Source organism: Arachis stenosperma, chromosome 9 (assembly GCF_014773155.1).
Source record: "Arachis stenosperma cultivar V10309 chromosome 9, arast.V10309.gnm1.PFL2, whole genome shotgun sequence".
Lineage (NCBI taxonomy): Eukaryota > Viridiplantae > Streptophyta > Magnoliopsida > Fabales > Fabaceae > Arachis > Arachis stenosperma.
In genome coordinates, this window is record NC_080385.1 from 110745885 (window position 1) to 110750216 (window position 4332).

Sequence of the window (4332 nt, forward strand, 5' to 3'; positions counted from 1 at the left end):
GATCATCATCAATTTAGCTCTTGAATGCAATGTTCTGCTGAAGCTTAGCTAGCTATGTCTAATTCCTTTAGACTAAAGCTTTAGACTAACATTGCATGATTCCTGGAATTCTCATTAAGAATTTTGATACCTTTATTTTCTTTTTTTCACTTAATTTTCGAAAAATCCAAAAAAAATTACAAAATCATAAAAACCAAAAATATTTCTTGTTTAAGTTTAGAGTCTCATCTTAAGTTTGGTGTCAATTGCATGTTTCTGTTCTTCTTGCATTTTTCGAATTTATGCATGTGTCTTAATTAATCTTCAAGTTGTTCCTGATGATTTTCTTGTTTTGATCTTTGAATTCTATTGACTTGAATGTTTTGTTGTTTCTCATATGCATTCTCATTTTGTTAGTGTCAATGGTATACAAACTGCTAAGTTTGGTGTCTTGCATGCATTATTATTTGATTTTAGTTGCATTTTGATTATTCCCTATTATTAAAAATCCAAAAATATTTTTAATTTGTGTCTTTTCAAGTCAATAATACAGAGAATTGAAGATTCAGAACATACTACAGAGGAATCACACAGAAAAAGCTGGGCATTCAAAAATGCCCAGTGAAGAAGACAGACTGGCGTTTAAACGCCAGCCAGGGTGTCTGGCTGGGCGTTTAACGCCCAAAAGGGTATAGTTTTGGGCGTTAAACGCCAGAATGTACACCATTCTGGGCGTTTAACGCCAGGATGGCAAAGGGGGAAGATTTTGTTTTCAAAATCAATTTTTTTCAAGTTTTCAAAGTTTTTCAAAATCAAATCTTTTTCAAATCATATCTTTTCAATCAAATGTTTTCAAAATCAATTTCTTTCCTTTTTCAAAGATACTTACTAACAATTAATGATTTGATTGAACATTTTTTGCCTTTTCTGTTTAGGAAGGTTTTATGTTTGAATCATATCTTTTCTTGTTAGGCAAGTCATTAATTTTTAAAATCATATCTTTTAAAATTGTTTTCAAATCATATCTTTTCAAATTGTTTTCAAATCATATCTTTTTAATCACATCTTTTTCAAAATAAGTTTTCAATCAAATCTTCTTAACTTCTAAATCTTTTTCAAAAATCACTTGATTTCTTTTCCACTTTTATTTTCGAAAATCAATTAGTGTTTTTCAAAATGTTTTCAAAACCTTTTACTTAATTTTCGAAAATTACTTCCCTTCTTCTCACATCATTCTATTTATGAACTAACTCTATTCCTTAATGCAAAATTCGAACTCCATCTTCTTTGATAAGTTCAAATTTTCTACTTCTGTCTTCTACCTTTCTTTTCCTCTGACACCTCAAGGAATCTCTATACTGTGACATAGAGGATTCCATATTTTCTTGTTCTCTTCTCTTTCATATGAGCAGGAACAAAGACAAAGGCATTCTTGTTGAAGCTGACCCTGAACCTGAGAGGACCTTGAAGCGAAAGCTAAGAGAAGCTAAGGCACAACTCTCTGTAGAGGACCTGACCGAATTCTTCAAAGAAGAAGAAGACATGGCAGCCGAAAACAACAATAATGCAAACAATGCAAGGAAGGTGCTGGGTGACTTTACTGCACCTACTCCTGATTTTTATGGGAGAAGCATCTCTATCCCTGCCATTGGAGCAAACAACTTTGAGCTTAAGCCTCAATTAGTTTCTCTAATGCAACAGAATTGCAAGTTCCATGGACTTCCAATGGAAGATCCTCATCAGTTCTTGGCTGAATTCTTGCAAATCTGTGACACAGTCAAGACTAATGGGGTAGACCCTGAGGTCTATAGACTAATGCTATTCCCTTTTGCTGTAAGAGACAGAGCTAGGATATGGTTGGACTCACAACCTAAAGAAAGCCTGGACTCTTGGGAAAAGCTAGTCAATGCCTTCTTGGCAAAGTTCTTTCCACCTCAAAAAAAAATTGAGTAAGCTTAGAGTGGAAGTCCAAACCTTCAGACAGAAGGATGGTGAATCCCTCTATGAAGCTTGGGAAAGATACAAACAATTAATCAGAAAATGTCCCTCAGACATGCTTTCTGAATGGAGCATCATAGGTATTTTCTATGATGGTCTCTCTGAACTATCCAAGATGTCTTTGGATAGCTCTGCTGGAGGATCTCTTCACTTGAAGAAGACGCCTACAGAGGCTCAAGAACTAATTAAAATGGTTGCAAATAACCAATTCATGTACACTTCTGAAAGGAATCCTGTGAACAATGGGACTGGTCAGAAGAAAGGAGTTCTTGAGATTGATACTCTGAATGCCATTCTGGCTCAGAATAAAATATTGACTCAACAAGTCAATTTGATTTCTCAAAGTCTGTCTGGAATGCAAAATGCACCAAACAGTACTAAGGATGCTTCATCTGAGGAAGAAGCTTATGATCCTGAGAACCCTTCCATGGAAGAGGTGAATTACCTAGGAGAACCCTATGGTAACACCTATAATTCTTCATGGAGAAATCACCCAAATTTCTCATGGAAGAATCAAGAGAGACCTCAACAAGGTTTCAATAACAATAATGGTGGAAGAAACAGGTTTAGCAATAGCAAGCCTTTTCCATCATCTTCTCAGCAACAGACAGAGAATTCTAAGCAGAATACTTCTGACTTGGCAACAATGGTCTCTGATCTAATAAAGACCACTCAAAGTTTCATGAATGAAACAAGGTCCTCCATCAGAAATTTGGAAGGACAAGTGGGTCAGCTGAGCAAGAAAGTTACTGAACTCCCTCCTAGCACTCTCCCAAGTATACAGAAAAAAATCCAAAGGAGAATGCAAAGCCATAGACATGGCCGAATATGGAGAGGAAAGAGAGGAGGACGCCACTGAGGAAGACCTCAGTGGGCGTGTACCAATCTCCTCTGAGTTCCTCAATGAGGAACAATGGGAATCTGAGGCTCAAAATGAGACCATAGAGATTCCATTGGAATTACTTCTGCCATTCATGAGCTCTGATGAGTATTCTTCCTCTGAAGAGGATGAGTATGTCACTGAAGAGCAAGTTGCTAAATACCTTGGAGCAATCATGAAGCTAAATGACAAGTTATTTGGAAATGAGACTTGGGAGGATGAACCACCTTTGCTCACCAAAGAACTGGATGACTTGTCTAGGCAGAAACTGCCTCAAAAGAGGCAGGATCCTGGGAAGTTTTCTATACCTTGTACCATAGGCACCATGACCTTCAAGAAGGCCTTGTGTGACTTAGGGTCAAGTGTAAACCTCATGCCCCTCTCTGTAATGGAGAAATTAGGGATCTTTGAGGTACAAGCTGCAAGAATCTCACTAGAAATGGCAGACAACTCAAGAAAACAAGCCCATGGACTTGTAGAAGATGTTTTGGTAAAAGTTGAAGACCATTACATCCCTACTGATTTCATAGTCCTAGAGACTGGGAAATGCATGGATGAATCCATCATCCTTGGCAGACCCTTCCTCGCCACAGCAAAGGCTGTGATTGATGTTGATAGAGGAGAGTTAATCATTCAAGTGAATGAAGAATCCTTTGTGTTTAAGGCTCAAGGATATCCCTCTGTCATCATGGAGAGGAAGCATGAAGAGCTTCTCTCAAAACAGAGCCAATCAGAGCCCCCACAGTCAAACTCTAAGTTTGGTGTTGGGAGGCCACAACCAAACTCTAAGTTTGGTGTTGAACCCCCACATTCAAACTCTAAGTTTGGTGTTGGGAGGTTCCAACACGGTTCTGAGCATTTCTGAGGCTCCATGAGAGTCCTCTGTCAAGCTAATGACATTAAAGAAGCGCTTGTTGGGAGGCAACCCAATGTTTTATAGCTTACTATTTTCTTTTGTTATTTTATCTTTTGTAGGTTGATGATCATAAGAAGTCACAAAAAACAATGAAAAAAGCAAAACAGAATGAAAAACAGAAGAAAAACAGCACACCCTGGAGGAAGAAGCTGCTGGCGTTTAAACGCCAGTAAGCCGAGCAGTTGGGCGTTTAACGCCCAGTCTGGCACCATTCTGGGCGTTTAACGCCAGAAAGGGGCACCAGACTGGCGTTAAACGCCAGAAAAGGGCTAGAACCTGGCGTTAAACGCCAGGAATGGGCACCAGCCCGGCGTTTAACGCCAGAAATGCCTCAAAACGTGATTTTGAGTGACATTTGGTGCAGGGATGACTTTTCCTTGACACCTCAGGATCTGTGGACCCCACAGGATCCCCACCAACCCAACCACTCTCTCTTCTTCTTCACCCATTCACCAATCACCTCAACATCTCTTTCTCTTCACCACTCACATCCATCCTTCATCAAACACCACTTCTCCCCCTCTTTTGGCCGAACCACAAAGCCATCATCTCTCTTCTT

At 39.0% G+C, this 4332-nt stretch overlaps 1 non-coding gene across 1 annotated transcript; it reads right to left on the reverse strand.

Moving 5' to 3' along the window:
• Nucleotides 1-1930: 1930 nt before the first annotated feature.
• LOC130953953 (small nucleolar RNA R71) lies at nucleotides 1931-2038 on the reverse strand. Its single transcript, XR_009076111.1, has one exon. It is a non-coding gene; the product is annotated as a small nucleolar RNA R71 (small nucleolar RNA).
• Between the last annotated feature and the right edge of the window lie 2294 nt (nucleotides 2039-4332).